This window comes from Macaca mulatta, chromosome 14 (assembly GCF_049350105.2).
Source record: "Macaca mulatta isolate MMU2019108-1 chromosome 14, T2T-MMU8v2.0, whole genome shotgun sequence".
Classification (NCBI taxonomy): domain Eukaryota; kingdom Metazoa; phylum Chordata; class Mammalia; order Primates; family Cercopithecidae; genus Macaca; species Macaca mulatta.
Genome location: NC_133419.1, coordinates 103,749,598 through 103,766,170, shown reverse-complemented (window position 1 = coordinate 103,766,170; position 16,573 = coordinate 103,749,598). Strand labels below are relative to the sequence as shown.

The 16,573-nt window shown below is 42.8% G+C and overlaps 1 long non-coding RNA gene and 1 pseudogene across 1 annotated transcript in view; one reads left to right on the top strand and one right to left on the bottom strand.

Moving 5' to 3' along the window:
• LOC144334452 (uncharacterized) overlaps nucleotides 1–15,937 on the top strand; it is a 40,643-nt gene extending 24,706 nt beyond the window's left edge. Inside the window, exons 2-3 of the long non-coding RNA XR_013404269.1 lie at nucleotides 13,693–14,508; nucleotides 14,926–15,937. This is a non-coding gene — a long non-coding RNA (uncharacterized LOC144334452). The remainder of the gene's footprint in view (nucleotides 1–13,692; nucleotides 14,509–14,925) is intronic.
• LOC100425832 (bolA-like protein 3) lies at nucleotides 11,873–12,224 on the bottom strand (annotated as a pseudogene).
• Nucleotides 15,938–16,573: the final 636 nt, after the last annotated feature.

The following is a 16,573-nucleotide window of genomic DNA, read 5'->3' as shown; positions in this document are numbered from 1 at the left end:
CCCACTTTCCACTTCATCCCCATTCCCAACACAGATACAAACACACACACACATACTGCCTTGACAGGCCTCCTCTAGCGCAGGGGGTTTCTCTCTTTCTGTTTATTGTTCCTCAGACAGTGGCTGGTGCGCTGCAGGTATTCAATGAAGTTTTTTTGTTTGTCGGTTTTTTGGGATTTTTTTTTTTAAATTTTATTCGAGGTGGGGTCTCACTCTGTCACCCAGGCTGGAGTGCAGTGGTGTAATCTCAGCTCACAGCAACCTCCACCTCCCGGGCTCAAGTGATTCTCCCACCTCAGCCTCCTGAGTAGCTGGGACTACAGGGACATGCCACCACACCCAGCTTTTTGTAGAGATGGAGTTTCACTATGTTGCTCAGGCTGGTCTTGAACTCCTGGGCTCAAGTGATCCACCAGCCTCAGCCTCCCAAAGTGTTAGGATTACAGGTGTGAACCACCTGGCCCCTATTTTTTTAATGTAGTTTTAAAACAGAACTTCTTCAAATCCAGCCATTCAGAGAAGCACCTAGTTTTTAATGTGTTTTTATCTTGGTTGCCTAGGAGCAGGGAAGCAGGGAAAAAGGGAAAAAAACACTAAAGGCAGATTGTAGTGCAAATCCTCTGTAGATCCTTCTTTTAAACGCTAGAGCAGTGGTCCTCAAACTGCCATTGCTGGACTCCACCTCTAGAGTTTCTGATTCAGGAAGTCTGGGAAAGAAACCAACACTTTGCATTCCTAACACATTCCCAGGAAAGGCTGATGCTGCTGGTCTGGGACCACACTTTAAGAAACAGTGCTCTAGAACCTGAGCCCTACTACTGCCCTATACCATGAAGAAGTTTGGGAAGCTTGTCTTCTGACTTGGTGGCTTTCATTCCTATCATCTACATTCTCACTCCAACCTCAGATTTCTGAGGTTTCCTCTCAACCCCACATTATCATTGTTCTCTAGCTAGGTTGCTTTCAAACACCAAAAAGAAAAAGCACATGAGAAGGTTTCATATTGAAGTAAAAATAAATGGTAAAGCTTTTTTTCACATCAAAAAATTAACTTTTAAAAGGGAGTACAGACCAGGCACGGTAGCTTGCACCTGTAATCCCAACACTTCGGGAGCCCAAGACTGGAGGATCGCTTGAGCCTGGGAGTTTGAGACCAGCCTGGGCAATATAGTGAGACTCCACCTCTATAAAAAATAAAATGTAAAACTAAAATATTTTTTAAACACCGGGAGTACACTTGTGTAAGCTAATAAAATGAAACTCTAGGAAGAGAGCTTCAGAGTTTACGTAGGTGAAAAAGAAGCTTTGCCCACAGGAAATTACACAATCCAAGACACACCCACCACTTGGGGATACATCCATCTCAGGGCAGGTATTAAGGTATTAAAACCTTGCCTGGGTCATAATTTTAAGTCACTATCATTTGAAATAGCACATCTTGGGTTTTGCTTTTTGTAGGTATGTGGTGATAACTGGGACCACAAGCAGATATAAAGCAAAGTCACAATTCCCAGGAACATGAAAAGCAGGGAGATGGGACTGTGGCTGGGAGATGGCGCTATGGTTGGGAGTATCTGAGAGGCAGAGGGAGGTTAAGATCTGGAGAGATCAAAGGGCACAGGGGAAGAGAAAGTTCTTTGTCAGGAAGAAGTAACTGCAACAGTAAAGGAAGAGGGATAGGGATAGAAGGCTGGCAGTGTTGGCGGCAGGGAACCGTGGGAGAATAAGCAAGAAAAGGAGGAAGGGGTCAGATGGCAAGGACTTTGACAAGTGAAGAAATTTGACCTTGATAAACTGGGTTCTGACTGTATCTTATACAGTCTCCACAAGGTGACCAGAATGACGTTTCTAAATGTAAATTTGATCATGCCTTGCGTCTACTTAAATTCTTCAGTGGTGATTCTTCAGTGGTTCCCAGTGCTGTCAGGACTGAATTAGCACTCCTTAGCAGAATCTGGGCTCCTGCATTCCTCTGTAGTTCCCACTCCTGAAACATCCCTGACCCATCTCTCTCTCTCTCTCTCTCTCACACACACACACACACACCCCTCTGTGCTTCAGCTGTGTCAGTTGAATCCTCTTGGGCTTTGCACACTCTCTCTTGGCTTTGCACACTCTCTCACTTCTGTGGGTTTCGACTTCCTCACCCTCTGCCTTCCCTCACACTCTCACCTGGTTTAAGATTCTCTTTGACTTATTCTAGGACTCAGAAGAAGGGTGTAGCCAGGTGTGGTGGGACTCGCCTGTGGTCCCAGCTACTCAGGAGGCTGAGGCGGGAAGATCGCGTGAGCCCAGAAAGTTGAGGCTGTATGAGCTGTGGTCGCACCACTGCACTCCAGCCTAGGCAACAGAGTGAGCCCTGTCTCGAAAGAAAGAAAGAAAGAAAGAAAGAAAGAAAGAAAGAAAGAAAGAAAGAAAGAAAGAGAGAGAGAGAGAGAGAGAGAGAGAGAGAGAGAGAAAGAAAGAAAGAAAGAAAGAAAGAAAGAAAGAAAGAAAGAAAGAAAGAGAAAGAAAGAAAGAAGAAAAAAAGAAAAGGGTGTGTGCCCCACCTGTGTCCCTTCTAGGATCCATAACTCTCCATGGTTATTCCTGTAAAGCCCCTTGTGCAGCAAACAGAGGATACATCTTTATCGGTTGATTGTCATTATCTGTTTCCTTCTCGGTCTCCCCTATTACACTATGAGCCCCCCGAAAACGAGAACTGCATCCCTAGCACCTAAAACAATGCCTGACACACAGGCTGGAAATATTTGCGGAATTAACTTTGAAACAGTGATATTATTATTATTTTTTTATTTTATTTATTATTATTATTATACTTTAAGTTCTATGGTACATGTGCATAACGTGCAGTTTTGTTACATATGTATACTTGTGCCATGTTGCTGTGCTGCACCCATCAACTCGTCAGCACCCATCAACTCGTCATTTACATCAGGTATAACTCCCAATGCAATCCCTCTCCCCTCCCCCCTCCCCACTCCCCATGATAGTCCCTGGTGTGTGATGTTCCCCTTCCCGAGTCCAAGTGATCTCATTGTTCAGTTCCCACCTATGAGTGTGAACATGCAGCGTTTGGTTTTCTGTTCTTGTGATAGTTTGCTAAGAATGATGGTTTCCAGCTGCATCCATGTCACTACAAAGGACACAAACTCATCCTTTTTTATGGCTGCATAGTATTCCATGGTGTATATGTGCCACATTTTCTTAATCCAGTCTGTCACTGATGGACATATTTTTTTTAACGTATTGGAATTTTGAATTAAAATTAATCTATAAATTCAGAAAATACAGAAAAATACAAAGGAGGAAGTAAAAATTACTTGTAATTGTTCTGCTCTGAGATAACCTCTTTCAGTTTATTTTGAGAATATTTGAGAATTTTTGAGAAAAGGAACACTATGTAAAAAATTGAATGTATGAAAAAAATTCTGAAAACTGTGCGTCTCACAGAGAATGGAATTAAAAGACTGATTAGAACATTTAGGACTCAAGGTATGAGATGTTAAACTTATGGACTAGAAGGGACTAGACAAAGAACTAAGATGAATGTGATAAGTAATACATGAAACAACTGGACTTGAAAATTGATTAGAAGTGGTGGTGGGAGGGGAATAGAGTAAAGGAAGAGTATCGAGTGACCCTACAAGTTAACAAAATGTTTGTTAAGTAAATGAAAGAGTTGGAGATTGGATGAGTAGAGGTATTCTTCACTCTCTCTCTTTATCAAACATCTACTGGGCACATACTGCATCCCAGGCACTGGTCTAGGTACTGGCGATACATCAATGAACAAAACAGCACAACCTATAACCCTTCTGGAGCTTCAGGTATGGTGGTGAAAATTATGTTACCAGTTAGAGAAACAGGCAGAGTTAGAGTGGGAGATAAATTTCAACAGTTCTTTAAAGCATTTTGAAAGAGCCTGTATCTTCCTTTAATTCCCTGAACATATATGTAGACTGACAGGGGTAAAGCATATTCAGAGCTGCCACACCATAGTGAGATGGGGTCTTTCTGTCCAGCAAAGAGAGAAGACAGGTTGCTGGAGAGAGGGGAGTAGAAACCCGTAATTATGCAATGGCTGTTGTTAGGTTCGTGCCAGATGTGGATATGGGTGGAATTCCTTCTTGACAAAAACTGGAATTAGTTTATCTCTGAAAAGAAATCCCCTAATAAAAAATTTTATTAACAGTCAATAGTTGGAAAAGCCACAAAAAATTTAAGAAACTCCTGAAGAAAAACACTAAATAAGGTCAGGCACAGTGGCTCACTCCTGTAATCCTAGCACTTTGGGAGAACAAGGTGGGAGGATCGCTTCAGCCCAGGAATTTGAGACCAGCCTGGGCAACATAGTGAGATCCTTTGTCTACAGAAATTTAAAAGATCAGCCAGGTGTGGTGTTGCACACCAGTAGTCCCAGCTACTTGGGAGGCTGAGGTGGGAGGATCACTTGAGCCCAGGAGGTAGAGGCTGCAGTGAGCCATAACCACGCCACTGCACTCCAACCTGAGCAACTGAGTGAGACCTTGTGATATAGTTTGGCTGTGTCCCCACCCAAATTTCACTTTGAATTGTAGCTCCCATAATCCCCATGTGTTGTGGGAAGGACCAGTGGGAGATAATTGAATCAAAGATGCAGTTTTCTGATACCATTCTTGAGGTAGTGAATATCTCACGAGATCTGATGGTTTTATAAGTGAGAGGTGCCCTGAACAAGCTCTCTTTGCCTGCCTCCGTGCAAGACGTGACTTTGCTCCTCCTTCACCTTCCACCATAATTGTGGGGCCTCCCCAGCCATGTGGAACTGAAAAATATATATACATTTTTCTATGTATATATAAAATAAATCAATAAAAATTTTACTTAAAAGCATTCCAATTCCTTAACTAGTTGGTTGGCTACGACCAGTTATTAGGATGCTTTGAGCTTTGTGTTCCCTAATACCAACACCTTAGGGTCATTATGAGCTTGAAGAAATAATGTGTATAAAGTGTCTGGCCTACTTCTTGCCATACAAAATGCCCTCATTCGTGTGAGGTCCTCATTTTCTCCAATTTCCTTATTTTACACTTCACTAGGTTTTTGTTTTTGTTTTTAGACTAGGTCTCATTCTGTTGTCCAGGTTGGGGTGCAGTGGCATGATCACAACTCACTGCAGCCTCAGCCTTGACCTCCTGGGCTCAGCTTCTGAGTAGCTGGGACTACAGGCGTGAACCACCACACCTGGCTAATTTTTGTATTTTTTGTAGAGATGAGGTTTTGCCCATTGCCCAGGCTGGTCTCAAACTCTTGGGCTCCAAAAATCTGCCCACCTTGGCCTCCCAACGTCCTAGAACTACAGGTGTGAGCCACCACGCCTGGCCTTTCACTAGCTTTCTAGATATGAGTTCCTAATAAAGTCAAAGGGAGATACTACTGGACCCGATGCACCAAAGGCTGAAGAGCAGAAGACAGAACATCTGCGCCTCCAGGAGGAGCCAATGCCAGCCAGGCCCTGGGACTCCTGAGTAATAGGGAAAATGCGAAAGGATCCCCGTCATAATTGAAATGCGGCCAAACACTGCTGCTGAGGTGCCAATGATAATACAACGATGGGCAGCTGAAATTACAGGATTTGCTCACTGTGCAGATTTTCCCCACAGAAACATAGAGCGGTAAGTCAAACAGACAGCAACATGAAATAGCAAAACAGTGGGTTTTCCCAGGGATGATGATAGCAGGGAATTTGGGTTTACTTTTTGGTACCAGTCTTACAGGAATGTTTGGTTGACTCATTAAAATCCAATCAATGGCTATTTTCATGTGTGCCATCTTCTGACACAGGATTTGGGGAAGTGGACATATTCTCCTGTCAGCAGCGTGTGGTGTTAACTTGCTGTTCTTAACAAATTTTCTATTCTGAGTTTTCTATTTTCCCTAGTTTGATGCCGCCGAAGGTAACCTGGTCAATCAATGCTCACCTAGCAAGAGAATTTGTCTGCTCTAAAACTTCCCCTGGGTTACCCCATCTGAGGCTCAGGAACCCACCTGTTCATTCACCTCTGCCCTTGGGTGCCTGAGGCGGCACTGTGTGGTGCCAGCGTGGTTACCGTGGGGATCCCCTCCACATACACATCATTGGTTCAGTGTACACCCATTAACATCCCATCTTTTTGGGGTAGGAGGTTCTGTTTTCCATGCATACTGTGCCACCTTAGACACATATGGGTTGTATTTTGTTCTTTGCAGATATCTATTTTTCTTTTCTTTTTCTTTTCTGTTTTCTTTTCTTCTTTTTGACACAGGGTCTTGTTCTTTCCCCCAGGCTGCATGTAGTATTTCAATCACGGCTCAATGAAGCCTCAGCCTCCTGGGCTCGTGATCCTCCCACCTTAGTCTCCTTAATAGCTGGGACCTCAGGTGCACACCACCATGCCTGGATAATTTTCTTTCTTTGAGACAGAGTCTTGCTCTGTTGTCCAGGCTGGAATGCTGTGGCACAATTCTGGTTCACTGCAACCTTCGCCTCTCAGGTTTGAATGACTCTCCTGCCTCAGCCTCCCAAGTAGCTGGGATTACAGGCACCTGCCACCATTCCCAGCCAATTTTTGTATTTTTAGTAGAGATGGGGTTTCACCATGTTGGCCAGGCTGTTCTCGAACTCTCAACCTCAAATGATCTGCCCACCTCAGCCTCCCAAATAATTTTGGTATATTTTGTAGAGATAAGATCTTTCTATGTTGCCCAGGCTGGTCTCCCAGGCTCAAGCAATCCCCCTGCCTCAGTCTCCCAAAGTGCTGAGATTTCAGCTGTGAGCCACCAGCTCCCGTTTGTTCTTTGTGAGGTTTCTTAAATGTAAAGTAACAATTCCATCCACCTGTCACTGAAATAAGAGAACCCTTATTGTTTAAAACCACATATTAAACAAAAAGCTACTAGCTCCAAATGTGATAGCATATGTGTGGTTGGGTGACAAGGGTTCCAGCCTTGGTTCAGCAGAACCAAGAAACATAGAGGGGTCCTTGTCTGGTCCTGATGTCTTATGGTCTTGGACTTCCCTCTGACTTTCAGGGGACAGTGACGAATGAGACACAGATGTAGAAGCAGTGACATATGGAGTTCGAGTCCCTAACCTCAGCATCTCCAGCCCATTTCTTTATTATTACTACAGAAACAGGGGTGGCACTTAAAAAGGTTTCTGGTCTCTTGCCCCTCAGTCTGAGCATATGCCATAACTGCTCTTCCTACCCTATGAAGGTGGGAACAGACAGGTGAAGACTGCCCTTGGCTAGAGTTCGGGACTGATTTCTGCCCTTGAAACATAGGCTCACAGGCAAGCATAAGGGGTGTAGGGAGTCAAGACTGCACATATCATCTATGGAATGATTATGCCCATTATCTCTATGAGAATGAGAACTGGCCAGCCGGGCACCGTGGCTCATGGCTGTAATACCAGCACTTCGAGAGGCTGACGCTGGTGATCACCTGAGGTCAGGAATCTGAGACCAGCCTGGTCAACATGGTAAAACCCCTTCTCTACTAAAAATACAAAACTTAGCCGGATGTGGTGGTGCACGCCTGTAGTACTGGCTTCTCAGGAGGCCAAGGTAGGAGAATAGCTTGAACCCGGGAGGCAGAGGTTCTCAGTGAGCCGAGATCATGTGCCACTGCACTCCAACCTGGACAACAGAGCAAGACTTTGTCTGAAAAAAAAAAAGAGAGAGAGAGAACCATTGCAACATTAACAATGGCAAATGGCAAGCTTATAAGTCAAGTGATGTATGAATGATAAGCACTTGATAATTGTGTGACATGTAGGTTAACAATCATTTCCATAGTGTCCCTCAAACTCACCCAAGTGAGGAGGTAAAGAAGGAATGTGTTCAGTGGCCTGTGAAGTGCCTTGTCCTTTCTACAGAGAAGGGTATGGACAACTGTGGCCTGGCTTCACCTTCTCAGCTGCCTGCCTTTACCGTGCTGAGTCCATAATCTGTTATGGGTCATCATCGGGAGGAAGAGTTTTGGAAATTTGGGAGATGATTGCAACCATAAAAGAATCTTCTTTGTTGTGCAAAATTTTTTTCAAATTCAGGAAGTTGTCACCTAGGTTCAAGGCCACTAAAAGTATATGCAGTTCTTAAAAATGTCAGCACATTTTTGGGGAGAGGTTTGATCACTTTCATGAAATTTTCAAAGGGACTCATGATCTCCAAAAGATTTTGAACCACACTCCAGTCAAGTCACTTGACAGTGGGACAGAGAAGAAACGGAAAATTACCTTAGCAAATCTTCAAAAGTGAGAGAAGAAAATTGCTACAGTAGAGTAGACTTCAGATTTCCTTTCTATTGTGGAGGTAAAAAACTGGAAAGAGTATATGCTCATCAATGTAAAAAGCCTTGAAGATTATGGTATATTCAAACTATGAGATTAATACTAAAGATATTTTATTAGAATGAAGACATTTGTTCTATACCAGTTGATTTGTAGGGTTTTCCTTGCTGTGATCAAAAAGTGAGAAGAGCCAGAATCAGAGAAGTCTTTGTAATGTAATTCCATTTTTATAGAACAAATCATGACAAGCTTCCTTTCCCCTTACATATGTGTATATGTGTGTGTGTATATATATATACACACAATATGAGCAAGGAGAAAAAATCTAGAAGACCAGATATCAGATTGTTAATGAAGAGGAACCAAGAGCAGGTGAGAGTGAGTTATTCAGTTAAGGGAGTAAAGGAGAAGGGGGATGTGTATAAAACAAATGAACAAACAAGCAAACAAATAAATAACAGCAAAAAGACCCACTATACTGAAAAAGGAAGGCCTATAGTAAGAACAGCAGGCATGATATGAACACAGTTATATAAAATTAAATATATGTACATATATGCACAAGGAGAGGCATGGAAGAGTGATGATTCGAATGGTGGTTATCTCAGAAGGAGAACAGCAATTGATATTTTATTCTATTTATCATATTTTCTGAATTTGATTCATTTACTTTTTATAATTTTTTAAAAAATAAATAGAGATGAGGGTCTCACTGTGTTGGCCAGGTTGGTCTTGGACTTCTGGCCTCAAGTGATCCTCCTACCTTGGCCTCCCAAAATGCTGGAATTACACACATGAGTCACCATGCCTGACCCCTGAAGTTGATTCTTTACTCTTTTTCTTCCCTTTTTGTAATTCAAATATGATATAACTGATATGTATTATTTATATAATCAGAGGAAACTTGAAATTTGATGGTGATAAAAAATTTTATTTCAGGTGGCATTTTTCATTCTCTGTGCATAATTCTAGTAGTCATGAAGTTCATTATTTTCAGAAATGAGACATGGAAAGCACATAAGTCATGATTTCTGTATCATGCACCCCAGCTGAGTAGATTTGGCAAGGATGTGGCATGTGGGCAGGTGCCACTGTGAGTGGCACCAATGCAGTAGCCTAGCAGTTGGGAGGAAAGAGAGCCACTAAATTCAGTTCAGTGGATTCAGGCTCTGGGAAAAAGGTCAGAATGTGAATATTCTGTTTAGGGTCATAAACGCTGAGGCAAGAAGCACAGCGCCTACTGGCAACTTGAATGGAGCTTCAAGTGAAGGAGTGGGCCATGAGATAAGGCTTCATGGGAGTTACCACAACAGATCTGGGCCTGGGAAGACAGACTACACTTTGATTAACAAGAAACAGGATCAAAGTCCTTCCAGAAGCTGACACGAACATGGCTAAAGACATGAAAGACTTTCTTGAACTTCTTTAACTATGCCGAAAATACAGTTGTTTAGACATATTTGTCACTCACTATGAGATCTTTTGCATTTACAAAATGAATTCTAAGAATGAGTCACTCTTCTTTGCAGGGCTTATGAATCATCTGATGGACTTGGTATTAGAAACAAGGAAGTTCCTTGCTCTCTCCACAGTGTGGATGTTCTCAGAGCTGACTTGGGTTGGAAAATCCCAGGAGATTTGTTGTTCATAATGAAACTAAGATGTGGAACTTGAGCTCATGAAATGCCCTGGTGCTAAGGAAGGACCTCTCTTTTTCATCTGTATTTGTCTAAGATATGTTAGATGACCACTTTGGGCAAAAAAGAATTCCACTTTGATTTGATAAAGCTATGCTCAAGTGACTTCATTCTGTTCCTCTGTGTATGTGTGTGTGTGTATGTGTGCGCGCGCGCGTGCATACATGTGTGTTTCTTTTACTTTTCTCTTTTCCTTCCCTGAATCACCCTCCTTCTCTTCTTCTGTATGGGCTCATCTGATTCGCCAGCAGAACATGCATGGTTTATTTTTGGTCAAGACACTAGTAAAAGCGGGCAACCTGGGATAATAACAGGGCTTCCAGTGCAAGAGTCCTCGCTCAAAACTCTTTTTTTTTAATCTCCATTCTTTTCTTTCTTTTTTCTTTTTCTTTTTTTTAAGTTAGTGGTTACTTTTTGTTTTTGTTTTTGTTTTTTTGAGATAGGTTCTAGCTCTGTTACCCAGGCTGGAGTGCAGTGGCTCACTGCAACCTCCACCTCCCAGGCTCAAGTGATCCTCCAGCATACTTGGGACTACAAGTGAGTGCCACCACGTCCAGCTAAGTTTTTGTATTTTCTGTAGCGATGGAGTTTTGCCATGTTGCCCAGGCCGATCTTGAACTCCAGAGTACAGGCAATCCACCAACCTTGGCCTCCCAAAGTGCTGGGATTACAGGTGTGAGTCACCGGGCCTGGCATCAAAAACTGTCTCCCTTGAGAGTCCATGTGTGGCTCTCCACATTTTTCCAGTATAGGGTCTTACTTCAATATTTTGAAGTTACGTCTTTCAGAGTTGTCTATGACAATGAAAATGCCCACAATAGGGGTAGCTCTTTAAGGAGCCATTGAACATTACCTTGTGTAAGGATTAACTGAAAGGTACCTGAGGCAGGGCATGGTGGCTCATGCCTATTATCCCAGCATTTTGGGAGGCCAAGGCAGGCGGATCACTTGAGGTCAGGAGTTCAAAACCACTCTGGCCAACATGGTGAAACCCTGTCTCTACTAAAAATACAAAAAATTAGCTGGGTGTGGTGGCAGCTGCGGGTGCCTGTAGTCCCAGGTACTTGGGAGACTGAGGCAGGAGAATCACTTGAATCCCAGAGGTGGAAGTTGCAGTGAGCCGAGATCGCACTACTGCATTCCAGCCTGGGCAACAGAGCAAGACTCTGTTTCAAAAAAAAAAAAAAAAAAAAAGTCAGCTGAGAGCAAAAGAGGCGTCTGAGAACCTGGTTTATTTGGAAAGTGGACTACCTGCTGGAGAAAAGTGAGCAAGTGTCTGTACTAGCCAGTGATAACACCTCCATGCTTTTGTTTCAGTTTATTCAAAGTCTATTGCCTCTTTATTAACTGTCTAGTGGTACGATTTTTTTTTTGTGGTCTTTGAAGGCTACAAAAGGGTCTACAGTCCATGAAGTTTATATACTTTCTTGAAAAATGAGGCAAAACATTTAGAAAACTATGCTTAAAATATATTAATAGTAACAATAATAAGAATAATATTAATGATAATATGGCACAACTACTAGGTAGAAAGTACCATGTTATGTGTCTCTCCTGTGTATGCAGTATGTGTGAATCTCAGTCCAGCTGTGCCGCGTATATTGCATTTTCTTCTCTAAAATTATTTTTATAGTTTTATTTTCATTTTTAATTGTTTTACATTTTTATTTATTTATCCCTTCAAAACTTCAGTTGTTTCCTTTAATTAATATATAAGTGGATTACACATCTTCTATCATTATAACATGGAAATTTATATGAACAAAATATACACATTTTTTGGTGACTGTCTAGGGCAGAATGGTGTCAGTCAGGTTCATCCAAGGTTTAAAGCAGCAGCCTCCATGCAGCCAGGGCATGGTCAGTGTTTGGGGATAGAAGTAAGTATCTGCAATCCATGCATCCCTTGATTTCTTCTTTTAGTGCCTGATTAACCCTGTGATACGGCTGAACAGTTCTCTTCTGCTTAAATTCTTCTGATTCAATTTTAATTTCATTTTAAATTCAATTTAAATGAATTAATTAAATTAAATTTCGACTTAATTTCAACCTCCTAAAATGTCAGTGACTTTGATCACTGTAGCTCAAGGAAACTTTTCTTTGAGAATTCGGGTCACTTTGAGCTCCCTGTCATTCTGGAAGGCAAACATCCTATGGACATAGTGGATCCCACAGAGCAGAGGTGCTGCCACGGCCGGGTTTCATGCCACCATGTCTGACGGACGCCTACATTTTTAAATAGAGACAAGGTCTCATTATGTTGCTCAGGCTGGTGTCAAACCCCTGGCCTCAAGCAGTTCTCTCTCCTTGGCCTCCCAAAGTGCTGGGACTATAGGCATGAGCCACCAAACCTGGCCAAATTTTATTTTCATTTTAAAAAATAAAGATAGGGTCTCACTTTGTTGCCCAGACTGGTCTTGAACTTCTGGCCTCACGCGATCCTCACACCTCTCCCTCCCAAAGTGTTGGGATTACGAGAGTAAGCCACCACGCCCAGCCATTTCCCTAAAATTTAACTTCTATTCTGAGCCTCCATCCCTTTGGACTGGAAGGAAATTCAGCCGTAATCCTCTGGAGTTCCATCTCCTCCCTATTGGTCCACCCAGTCCGCATATCTTCTCAGTTCTGCTCACTGCTGCTTTTGTGGCATGCTTGCTTCAGGGAACTTAGAGGCACCAGGCCCTGCGTCTCACTTCCCTGCAGCATCCTGTGATGATTCCTTCTGTGGTCCCACCACATCCTTGCAGTGCTGCCATGGAGTGGGGCTCAGTTCTTCCTGGCAACCAGAACCCACGGACTCTCCCACCACTCTCAGTATTAACTCACTTCAGGAAAAAATTACTCTCTTCTTAAACTGTATTCATTTTAGTGGATTTAGGCTCTTGGAAAGAAGTAAGAATGTGAATAATGTGCTCAGGGTCATAAATGCCGGGGCAAGAAATGTGGCTTCTCCCCAGCATTTCTCTGAGGCTGGGACTCCGGGAGAATAATTCCCTTCTCAAGTAAAAGAAAAACAGGCCCTCTGCATCGTCCCTGGCATCCACCTGCAAACCCTACCTTTTTTAAGTTTCTGTGATCTGACCTCTAGGACCCGCTGGTATTTCCTTTGAAAATGAGAATAATGGCTGGGTGTGGTGGCTCACACCTGTAATGCCAGCATTGGGAGGCCAAGGCCAGTGGATCACCTCAGAAGTTCAAGACCAGCCTGGTCAACATGGTGAAATCCCATCTCTACTAAAAATACAAAAGTTAGCTGAGTGTGGTGGCACATGCCTATAATCCCAGCTACTCAGGAGGCTGAGGCAGGAGTATTGCTCGAACCCGGGAGGCAGACGTTGCAGTGAGCCGAGATCGCGTCACTGTACTCCAGCCTGGGCAACAGAGGGAAACTCCATCTTAAAAAAAAAAATGGGGATAATAACCTTTGCCTGTGCTGGTGCATGCCTGTAGTTCCCGCTACTTGGAGGCCAAGTTGGGAGGATCACTTGAGCCCAGGAGTCGTAGTGAGCTGTGATCGTGCCACTGTACTCCAGCCTCGGCAATAGAATGAGACCTCATCTCTAAAAAAATAAATAAGTAACTTTGCCTTTTTATGCTTTAGTGATGATTAAATGAGGCAATGTATTATAAATACTAGGACATACTATCGCTGCTCACTAATATTTATTCTCTTCCCCTTAGCCCGAGAGGAGAACATCGTGCATCTAAGTCTGCAGCCGGATGAGACTCTGGTTCTCCACCACTGTATTCCTGGTGCCTAGAACCACCTTGAAGTTAGTAGGTGCTCGGTAAATATGCATGAATGAATCTAGCAGGACAATAGGGCCCAAAGGACATCAGGAGTGAACCTCCCTTGTGGAACAGTCATTACAGGGAGGATGTGTTCCTAAGACTCACTGAAAGCAAGAACTGGCCTTAACCACAGCAGGAAGAAACCTGTTCTTGGAAGATTGGTGGCAAGTCTCTTGAGAGAGTAGGATGTAAGATACAGAAAAAAGCTGCTAAAGATACAAAGAAGTGAAAGAATGTACTCATTGGAAATACAAATAGGATATTACACTCAAATTTTGATTCTCTCTAGGTCTTGACTCACCAAGTGACCCACATAGGTCACGTATGAGGAGATCAAGGCCCCTTGGGCAGCCATGGAACACTGAGGTGGTTACAAACTAAGGTGGCGGAGTCAAGATGACCACTTTGGGCAGAAAAGAATTCCACTTCTATTTGATAGAGCTATGCTCAAGTGACTTGCTTGATAAAGCTATGCTCAAGATGACTTGCCTTGGAATCTTAGCTCTGACATTTTATGACCTTGGACAATCACTTCAAGCTCTTTAACACTTAATTTCTTCATTTGTAAAACTGGAATAATAATGGTAACTACTGGAAAAGAGTTGTTACAATGATTCCATTAAATACTAGGGACAAGTATTTAGTCTACGGCCTGACACGCTTTGAGGGCTCAATGATTGCCATCTTCCTTTACTGCGCTCTTAGGTAAGCCTCTAAAAGAGGTTGGTAAAGGGGATGAGACGGGAGATAACCTATCTGCCCAGGTCTCTCTCCTGGGTAGAAAGGAACTATTAAATGATTCTGACATAGGCCCAGACTGGAAGCTGGGGTTCCCAGCAGAGACATAGCTTCCAGGGGCCACACTGAGGAAAGGAAGAATCAAGGGTCATTGTCCATGCTCTGTGTGAAGAAGAGCACGTTTATGAAAGCGCAGAAAGTAGCTGACTTCAGAGTCTCTCGTGAGAAAGTGCTGAGAGCAATTTCCTTATCATAACGCAGATTTTGTAGCACCAACCTTCCAAAAGCATCTGTTATGTTTTTCCTTCTTTAGCCAGACACCAGGACATTCCAGGGTATATCCCTGATACAATCACCTGAAGTCATTTGTGGTGTCATCCCCAGGAATCCAGAGGCAAATCTAAGTATGTCATCAGCAAGGACCAGAAGGGAAGAATTCTTCCAAGATATACAAAGAAATCCCTTTCACACGCCAAGAGTCTGTTGATGGAGGAAGAAAACTTCGGCTAGTTCACCTTTTCCTTTTATGGATGAAGAAATGGAAGTTCAGAAAAGGGAAGTGAATTGGTTAAGGAGACATCTGGAAGGTCTCCTGACCCTGTCCTAACTTGTTGCTACAACACATTTCATTTTGTCATTTTGATTTTTTTTCAAATTTGAGTCTTCTTATGAATATCTTTTTTTTTTTAAGACAGGGTCTTGCTATGTTGCCCAGGCTGGCCTCAAACTCCAGGCCCAAGGGATCCTCCCACCTCAGCCTCCTGAGTAGCTGGGACTACAGGTGTAAGCCACCCCTCCAAGTTCTATGAGTATCTTATTACTGCAAACACTACAAAAATAATACCGTGATACATACTTTCTTGCTTTTTAGTTAAAGCCATGCTATCCCCTTTGCTCTTGCAGGTGCCAGGAGTAAGCAGACAGTCCTAGGAATATTGTAGGTGGATCTGGGTTCCCCAGGGTGGTAGCAGTTCTCATCTGTTCTCTGGAGGATAAACTTCTGCCATCTCCTCCCCTGTCATGGCCTGAGCAGTGCCCTGCTGCTAAGGTGCCTTCAGCTGCTAGGGCTCCCCAGGGATTGGCCCAGAGCACCTCTGAGGAGCATAATGTTTGGAACCATCTTAGCCAGTTGTGTTGACATAGACAAATTAACTTGTCCTATGTGTATATCATAAGGTAAAGACAATGTGATGACATATACATATGTACTGTTAGTGATTTGCTTCTTTTCCTGTTCTTACTCTCCAAGAACAAGGTAAATATCTGGGGCCAGAGAGAATGACTCAGCCATCTCTGAACTGACTTTGACTTTGCAGCCTGGTTTAATGGAAGCAGAAAGTCTTTGGAAACAGACTTGGCCTCAAACCTCAGCTATGCCACCTACTAGTTGTGTGGCTTTGGGTAAGTTATTTGAGTTCAGTTTCCTCATCCATAAATGACTATTGTGAGGATTAAATAAGACGGTGCATGAAACTGCTGGCAACTGTTAAAGCCTCTCCATAAATGTTAGTTCTCTTTCCTTTGTAATACGTAGATCAGGGTTTCTCAACATTTATCACTACTCCTGAGAAAGAGGCTTTGTAGACATTTTAGAGATTTCCCCCATACAAATTTAATAGCAGAGATAAACTGTATATCTGCTCATGTGCTATATGCATATCTGTCTTTTATACACACAAATATATATTTGTTTGCCCTTGATGACCAATTTTTCACCCAGTTGGGAGTGATATCTTCCCCATTGAGAATGAACATCTTAATGGAGTAGCCTGTACTCTACACTACCAGATCATTAAGTGACCCATGGCACCAGTTTCACCTGTCTGATGTGGCATCTCGCCAGAGGATTGATAACAATTTTCTGGAAAACATTTATAAAACCAAGTGATCTGGATTTAGAGATACTGTTTAGAGCACAGAAGGCAAGTCTGTTAAACTTTGTGTCATTAAAAAGTGACGTTCTCACAGCAGAATGACCAGCTGTATTTGTAGGTTAGATAGACTCAGAGAAAACAAATCAATGGCTAGAGAG